General features: G+C 38.8%; 1 long non-coding RNA gene and 1 other non-coding gene across 4 annotated transcripts in view; both read right to left on the bottom strand.

Moving 5' to 3' along the window:
• Positions 1-1,488: 1,488 nt before the first annotated feature.
• Positions 1,489-18,268, bottom strand: part of LOC116408765 — a 220,437-nt gene continuing 203,657 nt past the window's right edge. For all 3 annotated transcript variants that reach the window (XR_004221212.1, XR_004221214.1, XR_004221213.1), the window contains 2 exons: positions 16,277-16,396; positions 1,489-3,783 (listed from right to left, as the gene is read on the bottom strand). This is a non-coding gene — a long non-coding RNA (uncharacterized LOC116408765). The remainder of the gene's footprint in view (positions 3,784-16,276; positions 16,397-18,268) is intronic.
• mir125b-2 (microRNA mir-125b-2) lies at positions 3,044-3,128 on the bottom strand. The gene has a single exon (NR_049570.1). It is a non-coding gene; the product is annotated as a microRNA mir-125b-2 (primary transcript).

Here is an 18,268-nt window from a genome sequence, read left to right as displayed (position 1 = left end):
AAGGGATTTCTCTGTAATGTGGCTCACTATACCTTAAGGCTATTAAACAAAAACATTTAAATATTAAAGATCCTGTTGCAGCTTAGTTGCCATCACATACAGGTATGGGACCTGTTATCCAGAATGCTCGGGACCTGGGGTTTTCCATATAAGGGATCTTTCCATAATTTAGATCTCCAAACCTTAAGTCTACTAAAAAATCATATTAACCCAATAGGATTGTTTTGCCTCCAGTAAGGATTAATTATATCTTAGTTGGGATCAAGTACAGGTACTGTTTTATTATTACAGAGAAAAGGGAATCATTTAACCATTAAATAAACCCAATAGGGCTGTTCTGCCCCCAATAAGGGGTAATTATATCTTAGTTGGGATCAAGTACAGGTACTGTTTTATTATTACAGAGAAAAGGGAATCATTTAACCATTAAATAAACCCAATAGGGCTGTTCTGCCCCCAATAAGGGGTAATTATATCTTAGTTGGGATCAAGTACAGGTACTGTTTTATTATTACAGAGAAAAGGGAATCATTTAACCATTAAATAAACCCAATAGGGCTGTTCTGCCCCCAATAAGGGGTAATTATATCTTAGTTGGGATCAAGTACAAGGTATTGTTTTATTATTACAGGGAAAAAGGAAATCAATTTTAAAAATTAGATTTACTTATAATGGAGTCTATGGGAGATGGGCTTTCTGTAGTTCAGGACTTTCTGGATAATGGGTTTCCGGATAAGGGGTCCGATACCTGTACAAGGCAATGTCTTATTATTACAGAAAACAATGAAACCATTACAAATGGATAATGGGTTGCTGGATATTAGATCTCACAACTGCAGTAAGTGCTTCCTTCAAAATACAACACAATGAATCAAGCCTTATTTTGCTTCAGTTTGAATCTGTTTTACCCACGCAGTGACAAAATAGATAAAGTAAACGTGGTGCAAACAGACGGGATGGTCTCCTTTTGTTTTACTAGATTTACTTTTTGTTGTTTTGGTGCATAACTGAGACACATTCGTTCTCACTACTAACTTGCCCTTAATGTACCACTCGATACCTCCACTCCCTTATTGTCTCACTAAATATCCCACTTTATTTCAATGCATCTGCTTAGGTGTTTGTTCTGGCCACTGGGATATTTTTTTTTTAATATTTTGTGGATAAATTGTCTAAACATCTGACATGAAGCAATACCGAAATATTGTAAGACCTTGTAACACCCATTAAGAGAACAAAAGGATTGTACAAGCAAATCAAACAGCTGCATTTACAGCCCACAGAATTTTTTTTTCTGCACTGCATGATAAAATGTAAAAAAAAAAGAATGATTTTTAACCCTTTGTGTGACAATTCTAAAACGAAAATGAATGAATAAATAAAATCTTTTAATAGGGTTTTTCTAGGTTCTTTGTATGCCTGTCTGTGCATATAGATATAGACAGAAGCAGGTTTTCGTTATATAATAATTAAACAACGACAATGAAGTAAATACAAATAACCTGTTGTTTATTAAGGGATTAAACTTTTCATTATTATTTGAAGAAAAGGAATTCCCTGTGAAAGAGATCCCCATATTATTCTTAGATGTGGAAGTGGAGAACACTCACAGTTGTAATATTTCCGATACTAATCTAATTGGCTTAGAGCTGTTGATTGAATTAGAAATTGCCGTTAGAATTCTGGCACTGGGCTAGCAAAATGTTACAGAAAGGGGCTAGAATCTTTCCCTAAATGTTCTTCTTTTGAAAATGAGAATGCAGAAATGAGCTGGTGTGAGCGCTTAGGTGAGCCTTCATTTCCAGCGCACTGAGCAGTCTCACATCAGCAGCAGACAGCAGTTAATGTATGCGTCTGGCTCAGTCTGGTCTACCAGCCAGGAATTTATCGAATTGTTAACATCCCTCCTTTTTTGTATGCACGGCACATGATTCCCTGCCATTGCTCCCCCCCCCATCCCTGACATTCTGTAGCGATAGGGTTTTTCTCTTTTTTTTTAGCTGTAGCATGATCTGATTATCTACAATCCCATATTGGGGAGAAAAACAAAAATATTGGACACTACATTACTATAAGTCTCTTCTCTTTTGATTCTAATGCTAATACATTTACAGACAGAGATAAAGATTTGCAGATTGATTCTGGCCACAAAGGTAATGAGTGCACTATACTCACTTATGTGTTCCATAGACACATTAAAGGTTTTCTACCAATTCCTGTGTTGTTTATCAGCTCATTGACTACCCTGAGGGCTTTATTTATATTATAAATAGATATTTCAGTGCCTATAACATAATATGAAGCACTTTTCCAAAAGTAAAGGAATGGGGTTTATCCTATTATCATATACATTTCTCTGCGTACTGATAAATATATATAAGTTCTACAAAATAGAAACAGTGCACAAAACATAGGGATTGTTACAAACTATGGCCATTTTTTAAGGGGCGTTGGCTGCAACTATAGGTTTCAATATGAAGCGCTTTAAGCTTTACCCAAGTTGATATGGCTTTACAATAATATACAAGAATTAACAGTACTGTGCAGTATACAAAAAGGAACATTTTTATTCAGTGCAAAATAATATAACCGACATTTATTGCAGTTTAATCTACAGAAGTAACAATCGATTGAAAGATTTTTGAATAACTTTAATTGCTCGTTCCAAAAACTGTAAAAGAAAAGCATAAGCAGCAATATAATTCACTCTCGCAGACAACAGACAGACCAAAAAATGATTCTACCTGCCATTGTTTTGCAAGCTACCTTTAAAATATCTGAATCTTTTGTAAGGCATCTATGGCAGTGCATTGTTTTGGAAGCACAGACAATACAGCTTTTATACAGAGATATATATACCAAGGTCGTTGAATTCTTCTTTTTTTTATTTTGCAGTGAGAACACATTTAACAGCTTGTTGTAAAATAACCAGAGACCTTTGGGATCAAGAAGAGTTTTGTTTTTATCTCAGACAATAGTTACAGGGATGTATTCTGTACAAATCGCAGACACACAAGCAATACAGTCCACAAGCTGCTGTTTCCCCTCCGCCTAGGTCCCAAGAGCCTAACTTGTGATTGTTGCTAAAAAATCCTCACAAGTTAGGGTCTCAGGGACTAGGAAAAGTCCAACTTCGGTCTGTGGGTTTCTTCCTCCATAGATGTGGACACTGCAAACACTCGCAATTACACGAATGCAGGGCATTCAAAATATAGACATTTAAATCATGGCTAGAGATAAGCATTACACAGAAAGCTCGGAAAGTATTCAGAAATTTTGGGCATATAAGTTCCGTAATATTGCAACTGAGTGCCAGTCGTTGCACCATTGTATTTTTTTGTATGCAAATGGGTTCCCTGTAGCTAACATGGGCCCAGGGTTGCACAGTGCTGTAAGCATTGCTACTCCAGAGGAAAGATAATGTAATTTTCATCCTGGGTTTCCTATCTACAAGTGGATGTGATAAAACCCTCTCCAGGTTACAGGCAGATGCAACTCGAGTCCAGAGCACATACACAACTTTTAAACACTGTTGATACAGGAAACAACAGACCCAATTCAAAACATTTTTCCTATCACCAGGGGGCTTTGGCTGCCTTGCGTTTTAAGATCCGGCATATTCATATCCCTTACTGTTTCTATGTCAGGGTTATCATTCCCAATAAAATAGGAGAATCCCTTCTTCTTCGAAGTGACAGAAATATCAAATGTAATCGCGGCCCGACTCGTTCTCTCCGTCGGAAGGAATCCGGTCTACAAAGTCGGTGTTGTTGCGGAGATCTTCTGCTTTAAGAAAATAAGGGGAAAGAAGAGAAAAACAGAGTTAGTGGGTTCAAACACAGACCTGTCCCTATCAACAGCAGCTAGGAACTCAGCAGCTAATAACAAATACCCGGAAAAATGTATTATTGCAGTCACAAAGGAAAAGGTTACAAACAGAAATAATTTCGAATTCAGCTATAATCAGCGTCAGTACGGTAGAAAGCCAATATTTTGGACGCTTAGCACGTAGCAGAGTATTAACACCTGATTAATATGAAAGGCTTTGCAGAAGGACTATCTAAAATATCAGCCCTTTTCCCAGTTACCCTGCCTTTCCCTTTTCTTATCTTAAAATGATGTTAGGAGGCAATGTTTGAACACAGTCCACAGATGAACAATTAGAATGAAAAATCTGTCCCCACCACAAATATGGCATTAACATAATTGCCTTCCCCATCACAGAGAGCCACCCTCCTCAGAGAATACATCAGATGCTCCAAAGATTGAAATCAGTCAGATTTTTGTCGTTCTCAGACGTACCTTTGCTTCTCTCTGACTGACTGGGTTCTCCCCTTCCATGCAAACACTCAGACACGCACACACACACAGACAGACACACACTTGCAGACACGCACAGACGCACACACACACATACAAATTCAGGGAAAGGCAACGGATGCTGACTCAGAACAGTAGTGTGTGGAGGGGGTGCAATCGGCTGGTATTTTCTCTGCACTCATCATTAACATTAACTCACTCTCTAGTATCCACCCTCTTTTGGACCTGCAAGACTGCAGCATTTGCATGATGCTGACATCCCAGTCCTTGCAGGTCAGACGTCGGGGTGGAGAATAAAAAAAAAAAAAAAAAAAGGCACAAAAGACCTCAGTGCTCCCATACGAAATGCCTTCTTATCTTCCAGCATTATCTTCTTACCTCCCCACTTCCGCTGATTCTATCTTCTCTTTATTTGACATCTTTTTAGCCAAAAACAAAAAAAAATACCTTGCGTTAAATAAGCCGGCCGCCAGCTGGTCTTTCTCTCACCCTAAAGCCAGCTTATCCCCACCCTTTCCCCCCAAATCAATAGGAAAGATCTCCAAATGCAGTGGTAAAAAACCAGGCTCTGACATACAGACTTTCATCCCTTGTTTCTCTGTCTGAAGAATAGCGAGCAATCCAAGTACGCACGTGACGCCAGGGAAAATAATGCCAACAATTCTTTTACAGTCCTAGAGTTTATTCTACGCCTTCTTTTTTTTTTCTCTCCCTCCACACTGAACGAATGCCTATGGAAACAATGCTTTCCTATAGTAAAGATCCTGCGTATTATTGCTAAGCCAATTTTTTGTTGTTTTTTTTAAATAAAACTTCTCTATTGGGTAAGTCAAAAACTTTATATATTAATAATATATATATATATATAGATAATATATTCATGTTTATATTTATTTGTAAGTTTTTTTGTTGCTAACCTCAAACGACCAGATTTCAATCGGTATTCAGGAGGACAAGTGTCTTTCATCAATTTAACCGCATGAATGCCTAATACGATTCCAAAGCAGCATCCTCACTTGAGCCCAAGAGGTTAATCAAGTCTATGTATCAGCTCTGCTTTGAAATGTATGCATTTTTAGCATAACAGACACCAGAGTATTCAAATGACATATAAATAAAACATCTAAATGCAAATATTTGAATGGAATCTCTCAGTGTTTGTCCATATTTCCTTTAATAAATCAACGTAAAAGCCCAGCAGCCGTCTTGCTCCTTTGTTCTGTGACACACCTTGCCCATATGGAGACGTTCTTCTGAGCGACTGTACTCTTACACACAATGCCTTTCATTCCTACGCATTATTATTGGTATTTGGGGAATTAAGGGAGAAAGGGCATACAGAACCTCGCTATGAAATCTAAAGCATTGTCAGAGTGTACACACACACACACGCCAAGCTGACTTTTACTGAAGCATCCCAGAATGCACTGCACAACCGCAGCCCTTCCTTAAGGAGTAGACTACATGCCTAAATGTGTCTGGAAAGTAAGTAAGCGTCTCCCAAATAACATGAAACATTTCCGTATCCTCACAGATATCTCATACTAAAACACTGTGGAATGCAACTACAAGTCTCCTTGCTTCAACACACCATAGATAGAAGGACAAAATAATATATATATATATATATTTAGAAGAAGAAGAAGAAGAAGAAAGTGAGAATTCTTAAATGTGGGGGGATGGATGCCAATCGCAACAGCCTTAATTGTTCACCGATGAATGATGAGCATATGCATAATGAAACTTACAGTGCTTATTCCCATTAGTATAATGAGACCGATGGCAGATTTAAAAAGACACGTACATCATGCTCAGATTCATTTTGCTGCTCCAGTATCCCTATCACTATCCCCCCCCTCAATAGTCTTAGCCACCTTGCTTAGGTTAAATAAATACCATGGCCTCATTATACCAGAGTTATCAGATGAGACAAAAAAAGGAGAGAAAGACATTGCCTACCGGTATAGTTAGGTTGCTCTGCCTCTGAGAAGGGCTTTAGTCTGATCTGCAAATCAGAAGCAGCCAATGCAAATATTAGCCGCGTCTCTGTTCATACCAAGTCTTAAGTCTCACCCTCGCCAGCCTTCACACCAATGGTTAAAGACTGTCTGTAGAACTAAACGGCTAGACCATTTAATGCCAAGAAGAGGCAGGAATGTATGCTATAGCAATAATGTACTCGTTTTGAAGAAACGAATACATATATCTAAATACTTGTTAAAAAAAATGAATTTAAAACAAAAAAAAAATGTGGAAAATCAAGGCTCTCGCTGTTCATAAGACATTTGTGGTTTTGCTTGGTCGGGACTCGGGGACCCGGGGGAGACGGTCAACTGCATTAAATCAATATTCATCTGTGAAGAGATGTTGTAATCAATCAACTAAATTACCTTTTCTAGCATGTATCTGATGTGAAGGTCTAACGTGAGCCTTGCACAAGTCTTGTACAGTCATTAACCCTTACGTATATTTTGACTTAGGTTCATTTATGCGAGTTTTTTTGCAACACCTATACACTTCATGCAGTGTGTGGAGCAAATAGAGGGAATATAAACGTAGAAACATGGATAATACAGAAGGTCACTTTCCAGGTAACACGGCTTTGGTGACTTTGTAGCATCTTCAAGTTTGGGTACCAATGCATTATTCACATATAGCAGATTCTCTATTTGAATGGTCTCACTGAAGTCAGAACAAGCTATGGGCAGGATACAGTAGCTAGACCTAGGCATCGGATTTCTAAATATTTGAAAGTGTAGTCAGAGGCGCAGCTCTATATTGCACACTTTATATCAACCGCAGAGGTCCCAACTGATGACAGAAACTTAAAATGCCCAATCGCTTGGATTTCAGAGCGCACTTTTTGTATATGTGAAGAAAGCCAAGAAATACACCAGAGAACAAAAAAAGTAGCACAGGGATATCAATAAATGGCGCGTCTCTTCAAATGTTTACTTTTTAGGCTGAGCAAGAGGAATGTGTGCTTTAAACATAACCTTTTAGCAATAAGCCCTTTTAGAAACTGTAGTAGATGCATTACTGCCATAACATCAATACGTTTAAAGACTCTGTTTCAAAGAAATGTCAGACAATATAAAGTTGGAAGTCACCCAACCCCTATGCCAAAAAACCTATATATTTCTTTAAGTCCCAATTTTAATTATGATAAATGTAATGAATGTGTGGGGAGGTGGTAGAATTGTTCCCTACACTGTGCTGAGGTGAATTCATGTGATTAGAGGGTTTGGTAAATCCTTCAATGTATTCATTTATCATTGATTTTCTGTCTTATGGAAGAGGAGTTGCTTTAGGGTTCAACATAATCAGCCAGGATAAGGTCAGTTCTTAGTGAAGCTCTGCTCTAGATGATGTTTGGAAGACTGGCAACTTTCTACATTTAAACACTGCTTGAAAGTTGCCAACAGTGTAAGTTGATGTATGTATAACTTTATATAGCAATAGTCTAAGTGGAATAGAATAAGGGCATGGATCAGGTCTTTAGCAGTTACTTGAGAAGGAAAGTATCATATCTTGGCAACATTACGAAGAAAAAAAGCTGCAGGTTTTGGCATTGGCATTGATATGATTTGGAAGGATTGGGACTGGTCAAAGATAACTCCCAGGCAGTGTGCTGAATCGGCAAGGTTAATGGTCATGCTTGTCACGTAGTAATGGCAAATGGAGGAGAAGGGCCAGATTTTGGTGGAAAGAAAATAATCTCTGTTTTTGCTAGGTTCAGTTTGAGGTGGCTACAAGGCAGTTAGATATTGGAGTCTAAATGTCAGTGGTTAATGAAAGGGTTTCTAAATTTTTCAGGATGCCCTCTGCATATATGTGATATTTAAGGCCAAATGCTAGAGCGCAAAGTGCTGCTTAGTGTTAATTTAACAAGCACTTGAGTTGTGGGGAGTGCTGCACCCTGCTGAATGCATGAGGTCTCCTAAAGAGAGAGTGTACAGGGAGAACAACGGAGTGCTGAGTACAGAAGCCTGAAGCACCACCATGCTAGGCTGAAACAGAGAAGAGGGTTTGTTAGCAAAGGCAACTAAGGAATGATTGCAATGGTAGGAAGAGAACCAGAATGCAGCTTGACTACAGAGACCAGGAGAATAGAGAATATTTGCAATAGAATGGCAGAGGATAAAGCCAGAAGCCTGGTAGTGTCCTTTAGCCTTGGCAATCTCGATATTATTTGCAATTCTACATAAAGATGTCTCAGTGGAATGTACAAGTCAAAAAACAGCTTGCGTAGGGTCCAGCAGATCATGGGTGCAGAAATAATATGAAAAAAGACAAGACATTCCAAGAGTTTAAAGTTTGAGAGGAATGTAGCAGAGGATGTGGAAGAGGAAGGTCTGTGTACAACAGCCACACATGAACAGAGAGGGTGGAAGAGTTGCACTGCATATACTGTACTTCAAAAGAAGGAAATAAGAAGTAGGGTGAGGAATAGAGATGAGTTTACTTCTTATCCCTGCATGGCAAGTCAAATCGGGGTATGAGAGAAGGAGAGACTGCCATAAGACATTTACAGACCACCTGAAGGTCACCAACAGCGTTGGTTAATGATTGGCAAATACTGTTGTTCTGGTCCGCATAGCTGTCAACAGGCCAACCATAAACACCATCTATACAAGCTATAGATTTTCTTGCTGCTTGTTTAATGGGCTATCCCAAGTTGCTTGAATGATACAAAAAATACGACACTTGTCAGATGTGGCCACACTTTTTTCTACTTTCTTGCTTGTTTTGCCCAGAACTTAGGATAAAGCAACACGTATAACATTGCAAATGAGGTGAAAAAAAATCACTTTAACCTTCATTCTAATTGTAAATATGTAGCCAGAGCAGGCAACGTATACTTCTTTAGATAGGTACACTTTATTTAGTGCAGTCTTGAAGGTCTGTAATCAGCTTTATGGAAAATCATTCGAATAAACTTTGGGGAAACCTTAATACATGGTCTAATGCTTGCTACTGGTCTAGTAACCCATAGCAACAAAGTAACATTTACTGGTCAGCTGGTAAGACTTTTTATTATATTACCCCATTTATGTTTAAGGCTATGAAATAATTCAACAATAATGGGGATATCCATAAGGGCAGCTATAAAAAGTGAAACAGGCAGTGCGTTAGCCATGATGAAGATATTCATTCATTACTTATATGCAGGTTACATTTATGACAACACAGAATGACCTTAAAATGTGAAGCTATGCATTATTACTATGAAAACTTCCTTATTGTTGAGAGTCGCTACATACAAGCATGAACCATGTTTAGCAATATAACCCCCGATAGATATTTTTTATGATATTTATGATGCATTGGGTTAGCTTTGAGGTAGCTGTTGAGCATTGTAGGTCATGTTTTGTAAAATGCTATTTTTAAATAATATTGGCATGGGAAACACATATAGTTGTACCCTCGACCCTTTAAAACCACACACAAATTAAAACCATATCCTTTGTGGCTAATTAGCAGTTAGTTTAGATGTCAGCTAGACTTGCACTATGCACCTAAATCAATTGTTTCAGAATGTGGATTTAATATGTGTCTGGTTTTAAAAGGTTGATGTGGAATGGGATAGGAATCAAGGTTTTAGTTTGCTTTCTGTAATGTATCTGTAGTGATGATCTCTCTCAACACACACTAACACTTTGGCTTCAAATTAGTGTAATTGAGTCTGGGACTGGATAAGACCTGGCGGAACATGGTGGCTGCCAACCCTGCTGTGAAGATCTGCATAAGGACAGCAGGTATGGAGATACCCTTCACTTATTATCCTTAGGGTTGATGGGGGCAGGTAAAGGGTTATGCAGGAGGGCTTCTAGTTAAAAAATATAAGGTAATCTAGTTCATCTTTATGTTACTGTTTCTCACGAGACTGCAAGCTCGCTAAAAAATAATCTTATAGGAGAAGGAAAGGCATTTTGGCATTTTACTGCCAATAGATTAGCCACATTAGTGCCACTTAGAACGCTATATTTATTCTGCAGAAAGCTTTACCATACCTGTGTAAACAGCACTAGAAAGTCCCTCTGTTTGCTTATGATAACAGCTGCCATTTTAGCTAGGTCTCAGTAATTATCTTGCTGTAGCTCTAGCCATTGGTAGCTTTAGATCACACATTCTGATGAGAGGGGGAGTAAATTCTTATGAATTCTTATAGGAGAGGGAGCAAAAAAAGAGAGGGGGAGAGGAAGATAGGTGAGAGCTGAGCAGACTTGTGCCCCAAACCTGAAGGAGAGGAAGTCTGATACTGAAGAACATGTTTACACAAAAGAAGACAAGAAATCCTATGTTTTTTTGATATAGGACTATAGGATAGTGCAGCTTTTCTGTGAGTGCTTATGGCTCACAAACCATATTGCTTTGTTTCTCAGATTATAAAGTAAAGGTACAAACTAAGTAAGCTTTAACAGAAAGGTCTATACTTACTTAGTTTGTACCTTTACTTTATAATTTGAGAAACACAGCAATATGGCATTATGCATTTAAATTCCTTCTGCTTTAATGGACAGTCATTGTCAGCTCCAGGCCCAAACCAGCAATCTGTGGATTCAGGCAAATGCCAGAGGGGCTGCCGTAAGGTGCCACAGACAGTCACTATTTATTGGGCTGGTGGGGGCTGTTTGGGTCTATGTGTACTTGAAATGCCATGGAGTATTTTAAATCCCAGTTCAGACCAGGTAAGCTCTGATTGGGAACATAATGTGTCCTCAATGTTCCTTTCTTCATTATATACTTGGGAGCCATGAACATTTACATAACTTAATAAAACCCCTCTTTACTAAGATCCACGATTCATTCATGCCAAACTGCACACTGTCCTTGTGGCCCTATATAATAAAAAATATGTAAATTCAGAAAAACACAAGTTTCATAATTTTTCCGAAAAGCCCTCCTATGTTTATAAACATTGCAAAATGTCATTCCGAAAGTCACCCACATGCAATAAACAGACTTGAGAGATTGTTCCTGAAGTCCCGAGACATCATTCTCGCAGCACAAAGTGGCCTTTGTCCGGACATGCAAATTCAGCAGGCCCTTTATACAGCTGACTTCTGGGAATGCTAGTTATTTTGCCAAGTATACAGACTGCAATCACCTCCATATATTCTGAAGGCCCCAAGACTGACAAATACAGATGATGTGATGATTTTCTATACTATCTTCCACATCCTGAGAAAAACAATTAAAGATTGTCTATTTGCACATATCAAACTCCTGAATGAGCACATTGATTAGAGAAATTTGGTATCTTATTCAGCCCTGTATTTGTGTAACACTTGATCCCTGTACATCCATCAGGCATTCTTTGCTGTAGAAATCCATTTAAAAAAAAACGTTTGGTACAAAGGAGACAGAAAACAGATCCTTCTGTACATGTACGTTTCTCTGTAGCAATGGGTCATAAACTTTGAGGCTGTGCTCAGGCTGGCCCAAAACAATGCAATGGGGGGGGGGGGGGCCAGTGTGAGGGCCAGTCAAGGTCAATTTTTAGGGTACGTTTTATCCATACAATATCCATAGACTGGAATAAAGGGTTTTTCATCCGATGCAAGGAACATAATGCTGCATCAGGTGGTGCAGGCAAGCCCTGTGTTTACTGCCTGCCATAGAGCAAAAGGAAAGCACGAGGCACTGTTGTAGCTTGCACCTCCCGCAATTCCCTAACTTGTGCGTCTGAATGAGGTGCAATTTAGGGGACAAATAAGGAATAAGAGTGGCACCTACATTCCCCCCTGTCATCTTGGATAGAAGGCGGTTTAATGCAGACAGCCCTTTATTCAAGGGACTAGCCACATTGCAGAAGAACAGAACACAGTGTGCAAATGCAAAGAAAGCCCAATTGCAGCCTTTTGCACCTATCTTTCTGTGTTCTTTAATATAAATGACCCCTTTTGACTATAGCACAATGAGCAAACTGCATTTTTGAGAGCAATTGTAATGTTTTTTTCCCCACAATGCATCATTTTATTTCCAGAATTCCAGCCCGGCACAACTGCACAGAGCCTGATGTAACAACATCCGATTCAGCAAAATGAAAGCCAATCTCCTATTTGGTTTTTAGGCAATGCTTTGTATATAGCATGAGGCATATTTTCTGTAAAATACTGTAAAAACCAAAAATGCAATAAGAATTAATAATCTATTTTTTTCCAGTTAAATAAAATCTATATTTGCACTGCAAATCAGAGTATTTCTCACTCTATTACCATGGAAAACATTAAAACTTTTTAAGTTATGGAACAAATAGTCCAAAAAGCATGGTCACCCCCCCCCAACTTAAAATGGTAGCGCTAATAGTTGGTCAATTAATTCTACAAGCTGCTTGGTTGGTAAAATAACAAAAACTCTAAAGGGTGCACAATGAATACTATTGAGGTGTTGCTTGCACTGATAGGAATAACTTTAGTCCCCAGAAAAAGTCAACAGAGTGCATGGTATGGGATCTGTGATATGGAACGTTGGTGGCTTTTATGAAGAGGATAGCTTTTTATAACTTGGAGCACCCTTAAGGCTTCTAAAAACATCCAATTGGATCACGCTACCATCAGTATGACCAATTGTAACCAAGCAACTCAATCCATATAGTGTGATGGTGCACATAATAGTCAAGGCAACTATTTGCTTCTATGTTCTAATCTAAAGTAAATCTATAAAGTAAATAACTCTTAATAATAATCACAGCAACCAAAACATTTCTATCAAAAACTTTAGAAATGCTTATTTACAATGTGTTTCACTATTGATTGGTACTGTTAAAGTTTCAAAGTAGTTTTATAAAGTGCCTTCTACTGCAATGCTTTAAAGCAGTGCTGTCCAACTTGCGGCCCGCGGGCCGCATGCGGCCCTCGACCCCCCTCTGTGTGGCCCCCCACCTGTCTGGCTGCTTTGATGGCTTACCTTTGTGCTAGCTTTAAATGGTATCAGTACTGAGATTAACTGCCCCCCTGCATGGTTAACACCTCAGATTCAGGCTGTAAACCCTCTGTATTGTTTAAAAATGTAATCCCCTGTGTTGTTCACACCTTTTAATCTCTGCATTGTTCACCCCCTGCAGTGTTCACACTTCAGGCTCAGGCTGTAATCACTCACATTGTTCACCTCTTCACACCTCAGACATTGTATGTACTGCCTGGCCTATGCTGCCTGTGTATAGGCAGCATATGGTAGGCAGAGTATGGCACATAGGCAGAATAGGGCAGGGAGGGTATGGCACCCACAGGCAGCATAGGACAGGCAGAGTATGGCACACACAGGCAGCATAGGACAGGCAGAGTGCTGCCTGTGTGTGCCTTATTCTTCCTGCCCTATGCTGCCTGTGTGTGCCATACTCTGCCTGTCCTATGCTGCCTGTGGGAGGTGAACCTGGCAGGGGTTTGTTCTGGGAGTTTGTTAGCAGTTGGAACTAGCCATTTAATGGTCCCTAAGGTGTGTAATTATATGCTGGGGGCTGCTGTGCTATCCACAGGGGAGGAGGCATATGGATTTAAGGGTGTGTCTTAATATGACATAATATAATTCTTTAACATATGAATGATGGTTGATATCCCTGCAGCGAATGGCTGCTTCTGTAGAGTTGTAGGAACAGATACCAGTTTGCAGTGAGTTTGTACAGAATTAGTCATAGACGGTGTGAGGGTTCACTATAGCTATGCTGTTCCAATAGTTTTAAGGAGAAAGGAAGAAAAAATGGCAAAATGGCATCTATTGGAAGCTGAGATCACTGGGCACATCTATCAAACACACTTCTGTCATTTATCACAGATAAAGGAAAGGAACCCTCACATTTTCATCTAGATTTTTTTGACAAAATCAACAATTTTGTAATCTGTGTACATTGTCATGTTATGATACAAAACCACCAAATAACTTATTGTTACTCATGTAAGTTTCTCTTGGTTTGTTACTGTTAATGCTGCATATAACAAAGAACGCAAACAGAAACTGCTGAATGACTGACTTTATAAAAATTGTTTTGTTGGTTATATAAATTGAATTAATCAGCACACATTTTGCTGCTGTTTCACAAGAAAGGAGAACTATGAGAAGCTCTTTTTTTCATTTTTTTCTTACGATCAACAGAAAACAAGAGAACAAAGCAAAACCCAAAATAAAGTGTCTCTTACATTCCATGTACTTCATGATGCCAAGCAGCCGATAGTAAGAAATATTATATATTAGGCACCAAATGCTATTTATAAGGGTTGTGACACACGGGGAGATTAGTCGCCACGTGAAAAATCTCCCTGAAATGTCATCCGCTGGTGGGATGGCATACGCGGCGCCGTGATTTACCAAAGTCACGGAAGTTTCCTCTCAAGGCAACTTCCGCAAATCGCAGCGCCGCGTATGCCATCCCACCAGAGATTTACATACTAGCGGATGGGATGGCATTTCGGGGAGATTAGTTTTGGGGAGATTTTTTGCACGGAGACTAAACCCCCCTTTTTCAGGTCAGGCTTTTAGTTGTTGAAAACCCAAAAAAGTTGTGAAGTTGGGAATAAAGCATACCTTTTGTGAGATGTATTATGTTACAAAACTGCAGCAATTCTGAATGTGAAAATACACCAGCTAAAACCTGTCGAGATCATGTAGAATTCAATGACAGACATTCTTTGCTTTGTGGTTTCAAAAAAGTCAAAAAAGTTGCATTTTTTTGCTACTTTTTCACAACTTTTTTGTCACTTGTGCTTTATCGGTTCAGATCTTTTGATAAATGATGTCGAAATTAGTTTTTCGTGGTTTCAAACAAATAGAAATCCGAAAAGAAGAAGTTTTAGTAAATATAAAGCAAAGGAAAGATTAACCCTTCCCTTATTCCTTACACTTGCTTCCCACAGAAAGTTTTAGGATTTTAAAACCTGCCAAATTATTTCTCCATTTTGGTGATGCTTGTAGTGCCTATTTAATTAGGAATTCCTTTTATACAAGACCAGGGTTGAGATTCTATACCTGGTGAAACGTAGAATTATAATGTTTGCGCAATTGGTGTTTCCTTCAAAAGCATATTTAACCCCAGAGAATGAAATATAAGTACAGTATTAAATACTTCATAGTCCCCTGACCAGTATTAAAGCACCCAACCTTGTGGTTCATGTTCACTTAACTACTTCGAGACTTCTTAAAACCTCACATGTTCCATGTACAGGATCCAGGTTCCCTATATGCTGCAACGTAGGCTTACTCAGCTCATAAGCAACACTATTACTATTAATACAAACTGTATATAACCAGAGTAGATATCAAACACATTTTAACAGTGAACAGAACATTCATTTTAAGACAAAATGGAAGTGACGTATTCCAGCAACAATGCACAGACAATAGCTACTGTACGCTGTCCATTTGATTCTACTGGCCAAAGTAACGTTGGAAGTATGCAGCTACTAACACTGTAGCTTATTATTTATTGCACCTAGGCATTAACCGATAGTAATTATTTAGCAATAAGCTTTGTTCAGCCAAATCCAAGTAAAACAATGAAAGCAAAAAAATATATTGGTTGTCATGGGTTACTAAACAGTGTTGGTAATTGAGGCATCATACTGTATCTCCAAACATCTAGACACACAAGAAACATCATAAGAACATATAACTACAGTATATACACTAAAAATAGCATTTAATGACTACTTTATCCACATCAACGATCACACAAGAAAATGCCATCAAGAAAACAAAATCCATTGTAACATGACTTCCCCCCCAGGAGATTGTGGAGCTCAGGATGCTCAGAGGGAGGTTTTGACACTTTTTTAAATGTTCCTGATATAATTGTAATGGAGGAACATTTATGTTTTTAAACATTGTAAAGTAAAAACTTCACAGTTCCAGTGCTACAATTCTAGTACAGAAAAGCATTGTATGGTGTGTATCCATATATTACATCGCATTCAGCAAGCTATGGCACTACTTATTTGATCTCAGCAATTCATTGTTTTACCTCACAAGCAGAAAAAGGCTGAGCGCTTCTCATTGGCTGGATCAGACTTGGTGCCATCTAGATATATAGTAGGTTTGCCTTGGTTGGTTGTATCTACAACATGCAGGAAAGGCTGGGAACCTATAAAAACAGAAAACAAAGCATTAACTGATTTGTGAGGTTTCATTTCAGGGAAACAAAATAATCAAATAAATAATCAAATACATGGTATTGATTGAGAAGGCACAAAGGAAGACAGTAGCTGTCTCCCTCTACCAAATACAGTAACTGACTTATGGACCATGAAGCATATGTGTCTCCATTTCTACCACAGTAGGTGCATTTCCTGCGGCTGCTGCATGCAAGCTGGGATCATTATCAGACTTTTACGGGGCAGGGAAAGCCTGTTTGTAAGACAAACAGTAACTAAGAAAATATTAATGTTGAAATGCAAAGGTGACTGTAGTCTAGGAAATGTCTGTTCTTCCCCCTAGACTAGACATGAATGCCAAATATGCAGTAAATAATACCCTGTAGTTCAATTCTCAAGAAAATGATGTAGTTTTGTAGAGGAATACTTGCTAAAGTGCCTGCCCACTGTGAGGCTGTCTACCTGCAAGATTATATAAATTAGCCAAAGGTGGAATATGATGAATGTACTTACATTACAAATAATATTGAAAAGTTGGGTTTATGACCCTTTTAAAGGATAGTTTAAAGCAATAAGGAGTGTGCCAAGTTGTTAGACCCCCCGCAGTGTTTCTAGGAGCTTACTGCAGATGCCGGACAGGCACTCCTTGTCTTACAGATAATGTGCTGGCTTGGCACTCTTTCAAATAATGCACTGACCTAAGGGAACCTTTCTTCTGAGTGCCATTCCGCCATACTTTTACCGTGCCCCACATCCTCTGTACACCTGCACAGTACAGAAATTGATAAATAATTTTGATATCTCTCATGCGCTTGCTAGGGTGGCATAGAGAGGAACTGGGGCACCAGTAGAAAAGCACCCCAGGCAGGGGTCTGAAGGAAGCCACTAGAACTATTGTGGTAAGGTGCCAAACAAATTGGCCACCTGTCAGAGATTCTACCTTTCCTTCTCATTTAATAATAGAATTCTAGAACATCTTATATAATTGCTTTCTGGACTCTGCATTTCTACCTGTCTCATGTCACTGGCAGAATAGATTAAAATATGTCAAAATATGAAAAAAGAGAATGATATATTCTGCTATTGTTGTAAAGGGTGTGGAGGAAATACCGAACAATGGTTACAGCATCTGCTTTTGCATTCCATTATATTGGAAATGGCTTTTAGTGTTGATTAACTCCTATCCACAAATCCATCCATGTGTGCCAGGCATATGAGACCAGTCACATGGCTACAGATCCGCATACTTGCATTTTCTAAGAGCTAAGCAAGCAGCCAGTTAGTATTCCCAGCAGGCAGCCAGATTTACGAGAGACCCAGTTGGGAACACTTACGGGAATGCCCTATTCCGAGGGAAAGAACACCAAACAACTTTGCTGTGATCTATTTCCAGAAACATACCTTTCCCTTCAAATTTCAGAATGCTGGCAATTTCCTTGAATTTTCAACTATTTAAAAATTCCAGATCATGGGTAAAAACAATCTTGGCTTCTCTATGCTTTGTAAGTGAACCTTAACGTCTCACCCAGAATAAGTGACCCTATTTCTGCTGAAGGTAAATTTTTCCAGTGCTTTGTTATTCAGAGCTTATTAAATACAGGAGCCTGAAAATCTCCGTTGAACCAAAAAGTTCAGAGTTTTAATTCTTCCATCAGACTTTTAATAACTATCTAATAAGAAATTCAGCTTCTCTATAAATATTGCATTGGGATATTACATATCAGCTTAGCAGCTGCCTGGAGAATTCCTTTGCATTCCGCTCAGCTTTAGAGAATGTGTAGCCTTATTCAGGCAAGAGTAGTTTATTCAAAGCAAATTTGCTGGTCATTGGCTAACATTCCGTTTCCTGAGCTAGAATTTCA

Source organism: Xenopus tropicalis, chromosome 2 (assembly GCF_000004195.4).
Source record: "Xenopus tropicalis strain Nigerian chromosome 2, UCB_Xtro_10.0, whole genome shotgun sequence".
NCBI lineage: Eukaryota > Metazoa > Chordata > Amphibia > Anura > Pipidae > Xenopus > Xenopus tropicalis.
Note: the sequence above shows the minus strand (reverse complement) of the source record. Positions and strands in the feature narration are given on the sequence as shown.